Here is a 16017-nt window from a genome sequence, read left to right on the forward strand (position 1 = left end):
TGGATCCAGTTTCAAGATGGCGCCATACAGCTGCAGCTTTGGTGACGTTTTAGGGAGTGGGCTACACAATGTGGACCCCTTCTCTGGGGTAGTGCAGTTGCATGGATGCCAGACAGTTCCCCCAACTGAGCTGAGGGCCTGTGGGCACTGCAGGATTCTCTAGCAGCAAAGATTGCAGGTGTCGATGACATTACTGGGGATTCCTGGGGGCCTCCTTGTTACCTTTTCCCTGCTGGGAGAAGTGCCTTTTTGTTTCGATTTAATCCTGGCTGGGAGGCAGAGGGTGGGTATTTTCATTTCTTTTCTATGCAGCCCTCCCAAAAACAGTCTAGTTACATCATAGGTTTTCTGTCTTTTCTCTCCTGTACTCCAGAATACACTTATACACCATACACGTATAGTCCAGCATCTCCCTTACACACTATAGTCCAAATGTAGTTATTTATTCATCATTTGGGTTTTTTTTTTCATACAGGCATTAGGGTCCTCTAGCAAACCATCTTTTGAACTCATCCTTTTTATCAGGAACTCATTGCTGTAATTAGTGATCTACTCCTGTGATAATAGGATTAATCTCAGAACCATAAGACAAGGCAATTATAAATTTAAAAAAAAAATAGCAGTATTAATCTATTCATGAGGCCAGAGAGTCCTTATAACTTAATCACCTCTTAAAGGTCCCATCACTTAACACTATTACAATGGCAATTAAGTTTCAAGATGAATTTTGTTAGGGATATTTAAACCATAGCACAGTATATAGTTGGATCTTTAAAAAAAATTCATTCAGCCACTGTATTTTTTTTTGAATGGAGAATTTAATTCATTTTCATTAAAAGTAAATACTGATAAGTATTTACCATTACCGGTTTGTAATTTTTTTGTTTTGTAAACCCTTTGTGTTTTAGTCTTCCTTTGTAGTTTTATAGTTCTTTTGTAGTGATACGCTCTGAATCCTATTTATGTTTTGTTTTGTGGTTATCATGAGGCTTAACTAAAATATTTAACAGCTCTACACACACATTTTAAGTTTTGATATCAGAATTTATATAATCTTGTAATTTGTATCCCTTAACAATTTAGTTATTTTTTAATAGTTTTGTCTAACACCACCTTTCTAGTCTTAGAATATTCTGAATATGACTCTGTTACTTGTACCATTGAGTTTTGTGCTTCCGTGTGTTTTATGGTATTTATTAGTGGCCTTTTGTTTCAGCTTAAAGTGCTCTCTTTCTGTAAGTCGGGCCTAGTAGTGATGAATTCTCTTAGCTTTTGTTTGTCTGGGAAAGATTTTTATTTTTCCCTCATTTCTAGAAGACAACTTTGCTGGGTAAACTATTCTTGGTTATTTTTTTCTTCACTTTCAATGTATCATCCCATGCTCTTCTCGGCAGTTTTTCTCTCCTGAGAGATCTGCTAATGGCTGTATTGAGATTCCCTTGTATGCGATATGTTTCTAATCTCTTTTTGCTTTCAGTTTTTTCTTTCCTTTTTGGTAGTTTGACTATCATGTGTCTTGATGAACTCCTCTTCAGGTTAAATTTGACTGGGGACCTCTGAGCTCCCTGTACCTGAATGTTGGTATCTTTTCCCAGATTTGGAAAGCTGTTAGCCATTGCTTCTCTAACATTTTTTCTCATCTTTTTTATTTCTCTTCTCCTTCTGCAGCTCCTATTATGCAAAAGTTAGTGCTCTTGATGGTGTTCCATAATTCTTGTAGTCCTTCTTTATTTTTATTTATTTATTTATTTTTTGCTCCTTTGACTGGAAAATTTTCAAAATTTCTGTCTTTGAGCTCATCAAATATTTATTTGCCTTGATTGAGTCTGCTGTTGAGTTTTCTGTCGACTTTCTTCAGTTCAATCATTGTATTCCTTTTTTTTTTTAATGGTACTTTAAGTTCTGGGGTACATGTGCAGAATATGCAGGTTTGTTACATAGGTATACACGTGTCATGGTGGTTGGCTACATCAATCACCCCATCATCTACATTAGATGTTTCTCCTAATGCTATTTCTCCCCTAGCCCCCCAACATCCCAGCAGGTCCTGGTGTGTGATGTTTCCCTCCCTGCATCCATGTGTTCTCATTGTTCAACTCCCACTTATAGGTGAGAATTTGCAGTGTTTGGTTTTCTGTTCTTGTATTAGTTTGCTGAGAATGATGGTTTCTAGCTTCATCCATGTCCCTGGAAAGGACATAAACTCATCTTTTTTTAATGGCTGCATAGTATTTCATGGTGTGTATGTGCCACATTTTCTTTTTTTTTTTTTCATTGCATTTTAGGTTTTGGGGTACATGTGAAAAACACACAAGATTGTTGCATAGGTGCATATATGGCAGTGTGATTTGCTGCCTTCCTCCCCTTCACCTATATGTGGCATTTCTCGCCATGCTATCTCTCCCAAACTCCCCACCCCCTGCTGTCCCCCCCCAACAGACCCCAGTGTATAGTGCTTCCTTCCCTGGGTCCATGTATTCCCATTGTTCAACACCCGTCTATGAGTGAGAACATGCGATGTTTGATTTTGTGTTCTTGTGTCAGTTTGCTGAGAATGATGGTTTCCAGGTTCATCCATGTCCCTACAAAGGACGTGAACTCATCGTTTTTGATGGCTGCATAATATTCCATGGTGTATATGTGCCACATTTTCCCTGTCCAGTCTATCATTGATGAGCATTTGGGTTGGTTCCAGGTCTTTGCTATTGTAAACTGTGCTGCAATGAACATTCGTGTGCATGTGTCCTTATAGTAGAACGATTTATAATCCTTTGGATATATACCCAGTAATGGGATTGCTGGGTCAAATGGAATTTCTATTTCTAGGTCCTTGAGGAATCGCCACACTGTCTTCCACAATGGTTGAACAAATTTACACTCCCACCAACAGTGTAAAAGTGTTCCTATTTCTCCACATCCTCTCCAGCATCTGTTGTCTCCAGATTTTTTAATGATCACCATTCTAACTGGCATGAGACGGTATCTCAATGTAGTTTTGATTTGCATTTCTCTAATGACCAGTGATGATGAGCATTTTTTCATATGCTTGTTGGCCTCATGTATGTCTTCTTTTGTAAAGTATCTGTTCATATCCTTCGCCCATTTTTGAATGGGCTTGTTTGTTTTTTTCTTGTAAATCTGTTTTAGTTCGTCGTAAATTCTGGATATCAGCCCTTTGTCAGATGGGTAGGCTGCAAAATTTTTTTCCCATTCTGTTGGTTGCCGATTCACTCTATTGACTGTTTGTTTCACCGTGCAGAAGCTGTGGAGTTTGATCAGGTCCCATTTGTCTATTTTGGCTTTTGTTGCCAATGCTTTTGGTGTTTTGGTCATGAAGTCCTTGCCTATGCCTATGTCCTGAATGGTTTTGCCTAGGTTTCCTTCTAGGGTTTTTATGGTGTTAGGTCTTATGTTTAAGTCTTTAATCCATCTGGAGTTAATTTTAGTGTAAGGTGTCAGGAAGGGGTCCAGTTTCTGCTTTCTGTATATGGCTAGCCAGTTTTCCCAACACCACTTATTAAACAGGGAATCCTTTCCCCATTGCTTGTTTTTGTCAGGTTTGTCAAAGATCAGATGGTTGTAGATATGTTGTGTTGCCTCCGATGCCTCTGTTCTGTTCCATTGGTCTATATCTCTGTTTTGGTACCAGTATCATGCTGTTTTGATTATTGTAGCCTTGTAGTATAGTTTGATGTCCGGTAGCGTGATGCCTCCCGCTTTGTTCTTTTTGCTTAGAATTGACTTGGCTATGCGGGCTCTCTTTTGGTTTCATATGAAGTTTAAGTTGTTTTTTTCCAGTTCTGTGAAGAAGGTCATTGGTAGCTTGATGGGGATAGCGTTGAATCTGTAAATTACTTTGGGCAGTAATAGTGGGAGACTTCAATACACCATTGTCAATATTAGACAGATCAACAAGATAGAAAATTAACAAGGATATCCAGGACTTGAACTCAAACCTGGACCAAGCAAACCTAATAGACATTTACAGAACTCTCCACCCCAAATCCACAGAATATACATTCTTCTCAGCACCACATCACACCTACTATAAAATTGACCACATAATTGGAAGTAAATCACTCCTCAGCAAATGCAAAAGAACGGAAATCATAACAAACAGTCTCTCAGACCACAATGCAATCAAGTTAGAACTCAGATTCAGAAACTAACTCAGAACCACACAGCTTCATGGAAACTGAACAACTGGCTCTTGAATGTTGACTGGATAAACAATGAAATGAAGGCAGAAATAAAGATGTTCTTCGAAACCAACGAGAATGAAGACACAACATACCAGAATCTCTGGGACAAATTTAAAGCAGTCTCTAGAGGAAAATATATAGCAATAAGTGCCCACAAGAGAAGAAAGGAGAGATCTAAAATTGACACCCTATCATCAAAATTGAAAGAGCTAGAGGAGCAAGATCAAAAAAACTCAAAACCTAGCAGAAGACAAGAAATAACTAAGATCAGAGCAGAAGTGAACAAGATAGAGACACAAAAAAACCCTTCAAAAAATCAATAAATCCAGGAGCTGGTTTTTCAAAAAGGTCAACAAAATAAACAGACCACTCCCCAGATTAATAAAAAAGAAAAGAGAGAATAATCAAATAGATGCAATAAAAAACGATAAAGGGGATATTACCACAGATTCCACAGAAATTCAAACCATCATCAGAGATTATTACAAACAACTCTATGCACATAAACTAGTAAACCTGGAAGAAATGGATAAATTCCTGGACAGTTGCCTCCTCCCAAGCCTAAACCAGGAAGAAGCGGAAACCCTGAATAAACCAATAAGAAGGTCTGAAGTTGAGGCAGCAATTAAGAGCCTACCATCCAAAAAAAGCCCAAGTCCAGATGGGTTCACAGCCGAGTTCTACCAGACATACAAAGAGGAACTGGTACCATTCCTTCTGAAAATATTCCAAATAATCCAAAAAGAGGGAATCCTTCCCAAATCATTTTATGAGACCAACATCATCCTGATACCAAAACCCAGCAGAGACTGAACAAGAAAAGAAAACTTCAGGCCAATATCCATGATGAACATAGATGCAAAAATCTTCAATAAAATACTGGCAAGCCGATTGCAACAGCACATCAAAAAGCTTATCCGTCAAGATCAAGTAGGATTCATCCTGAGGATGCAAGCCTGGTTCAACATACACAAGTCTATAAATGTAATTCACCACATAAACCGAATCAAAGACAAAAACCACATGATTATCTTAATCGATGCAGAGAAGGCCTTTGACAAAATTCAACAGCCCTGTATGCTAAAAACGCTCAATAAACTAGGTATTGACAGAATGTGTCTCAAAATAATAAAAGCTATTTATGACAGACCAACAGCCAATATCATACTGAATGGGCAAAAACTGGAAGCATTCCCTTTGAAATCTGGCACTAGACAAGGATGCCCTCTCTCACCACTCCTATTTAATATAGCACTGGAAGTTCTAGCCAGAGCAATCAGGCAAGAAAAAGAAATAAAGGGTATTCAATTAGGAAAGGAAGAAGTCAAATTGTCTCTATTTGCAGACGACATGATTGTATATCTAGAAGACCCCATCGTCTCAGCCCAAAATCTCCTGAAACTGATAAGCAACTTCAGCAAAGTCTCAGGATACAAAATCAATGTGCAGAAATCACAAGCATTCCTATACACCAATAACAGACTTTAAGAGAGCCAAATCAAGAACGAACTGCCATTCGCAATTACTACAAAGAGAATAAAATACCTAGGAATACAACTAACACGGAAGGTAAAGGACCTCTTCAAGGAGAACTACAAACCACTGCTCAACGAAATAAGAGAGGACACAAACAGATGGAGAAACATTCCATGTTCATGGTTAGGAAGAGTCAATATCGTGAAAATGGCCATACTCCCCAAAGTAATTTACAGATTCAACGTTATCCCCATCAAGCTACCAATGACCTTCTTCACAGAACTGGAAAAAACCACCTTAAACTTCATATGGAACCAAAAGAGAGCCCGCATAGCCAAGTCAATTCTAAGCAAAAAGAACAAAGCGGGAGGCATCACACTACCGGACTTCAAACTATACTACAAGGCTATAATAATCAAAACAGCATGGTACTGGCACCAAAACAGAGATATAGACCAATGGAACAGAACAGAGGCATCGGAGGCAACACCACACATCTACAACCATCCGATCTTTGACAAACCTGACAAAAACAAGCAATGGGGAAAGGATTCCCTGTTTAATAAATGGTGTTGGGAAAACTGGCTAGCCATGTGCAGAAAGAAGAAACTGGACCCCTTCCTGACACCTTACACTAAAATTGACTCCAGATGGATTAAAGACTTAAACATAAGACCTAACACCATAAAAACCCTAGAAGAAAACCTAGGCAAAACCATTCAGGACATAGGCGTAGGCAAGGACTTCATGACCAAAACACCAAAAGCATTGGCAACAAAAGCCAAAATAGACAAATGGGACCTGATCAAACTCCACAGCTTCTGCACGGCAAAAGAAACAGTCATTAGAGTGAATCGGCAACCAATAGAATGGGAAAAAATTTTTGCAACTTACCCATCTGACAAAGGGCTGATATCCAGAATTTGCCACAAACTAAAGCAAATTTACAAGAAAAAAACAAACAAGCCCATTCAAAAATGGGCAAAGGATATGAACAGATACTTTACAAAAGAAGACATACATGAGGCCAACAAGCATATGAAAAAATGCTCATCATCACTGGTCATTAGAGAAATGCAAATCAAAACTACATTGAGATACCATCTCACACCAGTTAGAACGGTGATTATTAAAAAATCTGGAGACAACAGATGCTGGAGAGGATGTGGAGAAATAGGAACACTTTTACACTGTTGGTGGGAGTGTAAATTTGTTCAACCATTGTGGAAAACAGTGTGGCGATTCCTCAAGGACCTAGAAACAGAAATTCCATTTGACCCAGCAATCCCATTACTGGGTATATATCCAAAGGATTATAAATCGTTCTACTATAAGGACACATGCACACGAATGTTCATTGCAGCTCAGTTTACAATAGCAAAGACCTGGAACCAACCCAAATGCCCATCGATAATAGACTGGACAGGGGAAATGTGGCACATATACACCATGGAATATTATGCAGCCATTAAAAACGAGGAGTTCGCGTCCTCTGTAGGGACATGGATGAACCTGGAAACCATCATTCTCAGCAAACTGACACAAGAACACAAAATCAAACACCGCATGTTCTCACTCATAGGCAGGTGTTGAACAATGAGAACACATGGACACATGAGGGGAGCACTACACACTGGGGTCTGTTGGGGGAAAATAGGGGAGGGGACAGTGGGGGGTGGGGAGTTGGGGAGAGATATTAGGGGGAGAAATGCCAGATATAGGTGAAGGGGAGGAAGGCAGCAAATCACACTGCCACGTGTGTACCTATGCAACAATGTTGCATGTTCTTCACATGTACCCCAAAACCTAAAATAGAATTAAAATAATAGTAATTTTCTGGCACATTGAACTTTCTCAGGCAGGCACTTTAAGAGGTGCTGGTTTTATCTGAGGGACATGGCCTTATGCTGTTAGAAGCGATGCTAGAGTTTGGTCAAATCTCTCAGAGCTTGACCAAAGTTGTCATGTAGCAAGAATTCTGTCATTTTCACCTGCAAAGTCTGCCTCAAATGTTTCTGTCCATTCTCCCAGCACTTTTTATTTCCGTAGTGTTAACATTCCTGTGAACTATACCAGTTCGTCTTTGTTTTTCACCCCAGTCTGCACCTCTGCTGTTGCGGAGGGGCCCCTGGTCATCACAGTCATATGTGGCCTCCCCTGCACTGTACCTGCCAGCCTTTCTTCCAACAGCATTGGCCTCGCAGCGTTGTCCTGGGGATTAAGTGAGATGGCTATAAGGTGCTAAGCTCCATACTTGACACAGTAGGTGCTTAACAGAGGCTGGATGCAGTTAGTTAGTGGGGATGTGTTGGTTGTGCGTTCCCGTTTCTGAGTCATGCCAGCCTGCCAAGGGTTTCTGCCACAAGAGGGCAGAAATTCGGTCTGTCTGCCTTACCAGACTCAGGTTACGCAGACTCACAGCTGACTGCTCAACACAAACGCTGGCTCACTCATTCACAGCCGGTAAGCCTGCGTATCGTGACTGAAATCTACACATAGACATCTGTCTTCTGCTTTCCTTGGTTACTGAGAAGCTGAATTAGTGGTCAGATGACATGGAGGACAGGAAAGGAGGCATAAGAAGAGGGTGTTCTTTTAAAGTCCACATAGGAGTGAGTCACACAGGAGGGAGAGGGCTTTGTTTATAAAAGATATGAAAAGCAAACAGACCGAAATATTTAAATCCTACCAACTAGAAGCAACTGCCCAACACTGTCATCAGTCTCCTTGTCGGTTTGTTGTCCAAAGGTCCAGAATGGTTTCTGTGTGTCTTTTTAAACAGGTACATTATGTACAGCATATTCAGCTTTTTAGCCTGTTTTTCTTTCCCTGTGAGATTTTTCCACGTCACTCTCATGCCTACTCCTCCCTGTTTTCAGCAATCCCTTGTTTCTCAGAGGCTAACATAATTCCTTGAGAAGTTTGTGTCAGATATACTCTTAGGTACTGTCAAAACACAAAATTACACAAATTTGGTTTAAGATCGAATTGGCTTTTAAGAATCAGGGAAACCTCTATTCTCCAAAATAGAAGAACAGCTCCCACTGGGCAATGGCAGAACTGTGAGCTTTGTAAGTGGGAAGGAGGAAGCAGAACAATAGAAAAAAATCAGATTGGTTAATATCAGATTATTTCAGGTTATTTTCTCGTAGGTTAAGCAGAGGGGACTTCATTATGCTGACTCAGGTAGACTGAGTTCTTTCTGATTGGTTGCTGTGAACTTCCTGTTTTCAGGAAAAAATAATTTGTTTGGGGATCTACCTGCTTCCTTAAAGTTTCAGTCTGTAGTCCCAGCTACTTGGGAGGCTGAGGCTGGTGGATCACTTGAGGCCAGGAGTTCTGGCAGGTCAGGGCTAGTGAACCCGACCAGTGGGGTCAGTGGAGACCTAGGCTGATACCATGTATTTATTAGTCAGGATTCTCTGGTGAAAGAGAACCAGGTAGATACAGACACATAGACTGATTTATTTAAGGAATTGGCTCACACAACTACAGAAGCAGCAAGCCTCAAGATCTACAGCGTGAGTCAGCAAGCTGGAGACCCGGGAGACCCTGCACTTAATTCACCATAGTATAATCCTTTATGTGTCTAAAGGCTACGCTACTAGGGAATTTGTAATCTGGCTAAAAGTTTTATGACCTCTGCAAAAATTAAATGTACTTGGACATGACACTAGCCAGACAGGCCAATGTAACTACATAGGTGGCCCATGACAAGCCCTTTTCTGGATGATGATTTAATACAGTAAAGTGGTCCCAATCAATGGCGAAGTTAAAGGCTAAGTAAATGGTATCGGGGCAATCGGTTCTTCATAGCGGAGGGAAACTCATGTTCTCAGATAAACTCTAGGGAGATTGTTGTAGTTTTCCCCTTTCCTTGAATGTGGGCTGGACTCAGCGGTTTGCTTCTGCTTGAGTAACATACGGCAAAAGCGATGCTGTGCAGCTTCAGGGACAAGGCCATCGAAAGCACCACGGCCCTGCGTCGCCCGCTCTCTCGGACCACTTGCCATAAGGACACTCAAGCAGGCCTGTGGAGGGGGCTGTGCTGTGAGAGACTGAGGCCCCCGCCAGCAGCCATGGGAGCGAGACAGTTTGGAGGCAAATCCTCCAGCTCTAACTGGGGTATTTCTCAAACGACTGCCGCCCCAGCGACATCTTCACTACGGTCTCATAAAGGGCCCTGAGTCAGAGCCACTCAGTTAATCTGCTTCCGAACGCCTGGCCCTCAGAAACTGTCACATAACAAATGATTGTTATTTTTTTTTTTTTTTTTGAGACGGAGTTTCGCTCTTGTTACCCAGGCTAGAGTGCAATGGCACGATCTCGGCTCACCGCAACCTCCGCCTCCTGGGTTCAGGCAATTCTTCCTGCCTCAGCCTCCTGAGTAGCTGGGATTACAGGCACGCGCCACCGTGCCCAGCTAATTTTTTTTTTGTATTTTAGTAGAGACGGGGTTTCACCATGTTGACCAGGATGGTCTCGATCTCTTGACCTCGTGATCCACCCGCCTCGGCCTCCCAAAGTGCTGGGATTACAGGCTTGAGCCACCGCGCCCGGCCAAATGATTGTTATTTTAAGCCACCAAGTTTTGGGGGCAATTTGTTATCTGGTAATAGTTCACTAACTAAAAGATCAAAGGGAAAAGCATTTTAAAATTAATTAAAAGAAAACAGAACTAGGCCTTGGAGGAGAAAGGGCCTCTAAACTTTAATGAAAGATTCCTGTATAACCTGAATATGGGTTTTGCCACCCCATGCAACAAATGAGGCCACATTGGCCATGTCATTGGACGATGCCAGCTTGTGGGTCAGAGTGGAGTGTGGCCATAGGGCCTCTTTTACCCTTTTTGAAGTTTCCTGACTATGGCAAGGCTGCCAGTATTCACCAAATATCCACGAGACCCTCTAAGTCCTGGCCTCCTCTGCAGTTAGAATGGAGATGTCACTTGGTTCTGGCCAAAGAGAAGTGGTTGTCAATGACATAATGCACTTCTGGGCCTAGCCCTGAAAACATCCCATGGGATCATCCCTTCTCTTCTCTGCAGTGGCAATTCCGAAGGCCACACATTCCCGATACCGTGGCTGCAAGATGAAGAGGGCAGACTGACTTACATTGAAGTTTGTGTGAGGAACAAATAAACCTTCTTGCCTTAGGCCACTGGGAGGGAGGGTGTGTTTGTTACTGCAACCTACTTTAACTATCCTGACTAAACCATTGCTGTTTTCTAGCATCTCTGGGTCTTTGAGGTAGTCCATGTATTCTCCAGGGCCAGTCCAGATTGTGTGTGTGTCTATGCTGTCCAGTTTAGTAACAGTGCTTTGTACAGACAGATTATTGCCAAAGTTCTAGGGACCTAGAACCATATCACATTCTGATGTGAACATGAGCCTTTCTTGTAATTTTTCCTTAGCCTAGCCACAAGCAGACCATCATGCTTCAGAAGACTTACTGTTCAGAGAACAAGCTGGCACAGGCTGCCTTCAACCCCTACAGACCCTGAGCATCTCGTGGGACCCCTACAGGGCACTCTTTGCCAGCTCCTGACCTGCCACCTGAGTGCTTCTCTGGACTCCAAGACAGCCAGACCCAGAGAGAGGGAAGAGTCAACCACTGAGCCAGCTCAGGCTGTGCTTTCAAGCCCTCAAGTCCCGTCCCAAGATCTTCCTCTTCCCAGGGAGATTGAGAAAGGTGATCCACTCCCCTCAGGAAGACACAATACCTACCAAGTGTGATCACAGTAACACCACTCGTGAACATTAGACAGTGCTTATTATGTGGCACTATAAGATCTGAGCCTCATGACTGCCCAGCTGTGTGTCCTTGGATAATTTTCCTACCCTCTCTCTTCCCCCATCTGTAAAACGGGGATGTATACAGTGCTGTCATCAATGGGTTATTGACAAGATTCAATATGTCAATATATATAAATTCTAAGTGCCTTACATATGCTAATTTAATTTTCACAACAACTCTGTAAAGTAGGTATTATTATTACCTGTATTCCAGATAAGGAAGAAGAGACCAAAGATTACACAGCGGCCCAGTCCCACAACACAGATTCAAGAAAATACCTTGGAGCAGGTGCCATTTTTCAAGATCTCTCCCTCCAAATTAGGGAAAGACAGCTCCTTGATTTTCTCATTTTCCAAGGTCTTATGAAACTGTGAGTTAGTCCATGTGTACGAGAGGATGTCCAATTCTCTCTCTTAAAAAAAAAAATTCCCTCCTCCTGCCAAGTTGGCAGAGGCCTGCATGGGTGGTGTCCTGGCAGCTTCCTGCTTGGTCTTGGAACTCTGTGCCTTGTGAACAACAACCAGTGATGAATATATCTTCACGAGGAGAACAGGCAGCTCGGCTTGAACCAGCAGGTGCCCAGGGCAGAGCATTTCGAAGATGTCAAAGAGCCCAACCTCAAAACTACCCAGCTGTGTGCCCTGGGGCAATTCACTTTCCCTCTCTGTTTCCCCTTCTGTAGAATATGGGTATGTATGTGTGTGTGTATATATATGTGCCTTCATCAAAGGGCTGTTGAGAAGATTCTATCTATCTATCCAGAGAGAGAGAGAGAGAGAGAAAGAGAGCGTGAGCAAGCATTTAGAAGAATGCTTGGCACAAAACAAGCCCCATAAAATTTCTCGCTATTGTGATTTTAGATGCAAGTGTCAGTCAGGACTTCTGACATAGACATCTCCCTTTGCACAGGACCCAGAAATGAGGGAGAGAGATCCAAGATGGCCAATGACTAGCAGCTCGGGCACGTACCTCCCAGTGAAACTGCAAAGAACGAGAGGACGCCACACTTTCAGACGAATATTTGTTGCTCACGGACCAGGAGATTCCCAGTGGAGGAGCCCCACGGGTCGCCAGGGCGACTCTTGTGGCCGGCGTGGCGGTTTTGCTGGTGCCTTAGCACGCCAGTTCTTGGTGCAGAGTCCGGAGATTCCCGGGCAGAAAAGCACCATCAATCTTAACACCGCTGTTTTGGCCGGCTCAGTGGATTGCTCAGATTTCGGCGCTGGGAATCAACAAGTTGGACGTCAGAGACCTAGTTAGAAAGTCGGCAATTACAAAGATGACAGACGGATAAATATATAATGAAGGGAAGAAACCAGCGTAAAAAGGCAGAGAATACTCAAAATCAGAATGCCTCTCCCTCTACAGGGGATCGCAATTCCTCATCAGTAACGGAACAAGGCTTAATAGATTACACGTGTGTTCCAATAACAGCAGCAGGCTTCAAAACGTGGGTGATAAGAAACTTCTGTGAATTAAAAGAACTTGTTCTAACCCAATGCAAAGAAACTAAGAACCTTGAAAAGAGGTTTGACGAAATGTTAACAAGAATGGACAATTTAGAGAAGAATATAAGTGAATTGATGGAGCTGAAAAACACAACACGAGAACTTCGTGAAGCATGCACAAGTTTAAACAGTCGAATTGATCAAGCAGAAGAAAGGATATCAGAAGTCGAGGACCAGCTCAGTGAAATGAAACGAGAAGACAAGAATGGAGAAAAAAGGATGAAAAGGAATGAGCAAAGTCTCCAGGAAATATGGGACTATGTGAAAAGACCTAATATACGTTTGATAGGTGTACCTGAATGTGATGAAGAGAATGAATCCAAGTTGGAAAATACTCTTCAGGATATCATTCAGGAAAATATTCCCAACCTGGCAAGGCAGGGTAATATTCAACTCCAGGTAATACAGAGAACACCACAAAGATATTCTTCAAGAAGACCAACCCCAAGGCACATAATCGCCAGATTTATTAGGGTTGAAATGAAGGAGAAAATACTAAGGGCAGCCAGAGAGAAAGGTCAGGTTACCCATAAAGGGAAACCTATCAGACTTACAGCAGATCTCTCAGCAGAAACCCTACAAGCCAGAAAAGAGTGGGGACCAATATTTAACATCCTTAAAGAAAAGAACTTTCAACCCAGAATTTCATATCCAGCCAAACTAAGCTTTATAATCGAAGGAAAAATTAAATCCTTTGTGAACAAACAAGTACTTAGAGAGTTCACCACCACCAGGCCTGCTTTACAAGAGCTTCTGAAAGAAGCACTATACATATAAAGGAACAACCAATATCAGCCTTTCCAAAAATATATCAAAAAGCAAAGAACATTAACATAATGAAAAATTTACATCAACTAATGGGCAAAACAGCCAGCTAGCATCAAACGCCAGTATTAAACTTATATATATTTTAATCGGATAAAAAGCCAAAACCCATCGGTATGTTGCATCCAGACCCATCTTACATGCAACAATACACAAAGACTCAGAGAGAAGGAGGAAGATTTACCAGCCAAACAGAGAGTAAAAATAAACTAATAAACAAAAAGCAGGAGATGCAATTCTCGCCTCTGATAAAGTAGACTTTAAAGCAACAAAGATCAAAAGAGGCAAAGAAGGACATTACATAATGGCAAAAGGATCAATGTAACAAGAAGAGCTAACGATTCTATAGATCAACGAGATAGAAAATTAACAAGGACATCCAGGACTTGAACTCAGACCCAGAACGAGTAAACTTAATAAACATTTATAGAACTCTCCACTTCAAATACACAAAACATACGTTACCACCTCACACCTATTCCAAAAGTGACTACATAATTGGAAGTAAATCACTCCTCAGTAATCGCATAGCATTTTATAGGTTTAAATTAAATATTGGTTGGCTGTTTGTTTGTTATCTTCTTCCCTTATTCCTTCCTGACTACATCATTAAGTATAATTATCAGTATAAAAGAGGTTTTCAATACCCATTACTAAATTGCATTCTAGCCTGGGCAAGAAAGCAATACTCCCATTCTCTCTCCCTCTTCCTCTTCCTTTTTCCTCCTCCCCATTCTCTCTCTCTCTTTCTCTTCCTTTTTCCTCCTCCCCATTCTCTCTCTCTCTTTCAAAAAAAAAAAAAAAGAAAAAAAAAAGGACCCAGAAATGAAAACAGGAGGCTGCTTGTTCCTTCTAGACCTTTTCCCAGAGACTGCGAGTTATCCCTTAAGAGCCACTGGTAACAGGTTTCTCCAGGTTCATCCCACTGTCCCTTCCAGCTCAACAGCACCACCTGTTATGCAGATTTTATACATCCATGTCAAGTTTCCAGGCTTGAAAGGAAGTTGCTGGTGTTAAAGGGTAAGCAGGAAAGAGAAGAGCAACATTGATGGCTGATTCAAAAGGTGAATTTCTTTAATAAAGAATGTATTCCCACCGTGGGCACAAACTCTACTAAAGGTGCCAAAAGACTTGATCTAAGGGCAGGACAGGCAGTCCCTGGGAGAGAGAACTCAATTGGGTAACACACATGATAGAAGGGTAAGCAAATTAAACCACCAGACACTGTTTGCTGCCTGCAAATTTAGAGGAAAAAACAAACCTGCTAAAACCAATCCTGGGGAGGTGAGTGTGTAAAGAGCTTTTACACATCGTGGAAGCTTTATAAATTGAAGTAATCCTTCTTGAAGTAGTTAAGCAATCTGAGGCAATTTAGGATTATGTTTAAATTTAATTTTTGAATAAATACTATATTCTTGTGGTTCAAAATGCAAGGAGTATGAAAAGGTTATGCACTGAAAATTCTCCTTCCCACCCTTCTCTTCCAGCAACCCAGGTACCTCCCCACAGACAGCCCTGGTTAGTGGTTTCTGGTGCAAACTTTCAGGAACATTTTTATGAACACATACAAATATGTACACATTCATTTCACCCCTTCTTATGCAAATTATAACATGAGAGTTTGGCACATTGCCTTCTTTACTTAATATACATCTTGGAGATTTTCCTATACCATTTTATAAAGAGGCCCCTCTTCCTTTTCTATGGCTAAAAGTAGTACATTGCATGCTGTTATGGGTTGAACTGTGTTCCCCCAAAATTTACATGTTAAAGTCCCAACCTCAGATACCTCCTAATGTGACATTTTGGAAACAAAATCATGGCAGACATATTTAGTTAAGTGCAGGTCATGCTGGAGTGAGTAGTTTGGGGCCCTAATCCAGTATGACTGGTCTCCTTAAAAAAGGGGGAAATTTCAAATGCATGCCGTGAGAATGCTGTGTGAAGATGAAGGCAGAGATCAGGTGATGAGTCTACAAGCCAAGGAACGCCAAGGATTTCCAGCAAACCACCAGCAGGTAGTCACTAAACATGGAACAGATTCTCCTTCACAGCCTTAGAAGGAACCAAACTTGCTGACACCTTGATCCCAGACATGTAGCCTCCCAAACTGTGGGACAGTAACTTTCTCCTATTTAACCCACATTCTGTGGGAATTTTGTTACAGTAGTCCTGGCAAACTAATACACGTGAATGTACAATGATTTATG

The sequence above is a fragment of the Aotus nancymaae genome, unplaced genomic scaffold (assembly GCF_030222135.1).
Source record: "Aotus nancymaae isolate 86718 unplaced genomic scaffold, 86718_ANA_hifiasm-v0.15.2.pri h1tg000015l_1, whole genome shotgun sequence".
Taxonomy (NCBI): domain Eukaryota; kingdom Metazoa; phylum Chordata; class Mammalia; order Primates; family Aotidae; genus Aotus; species Aotus nancymaae.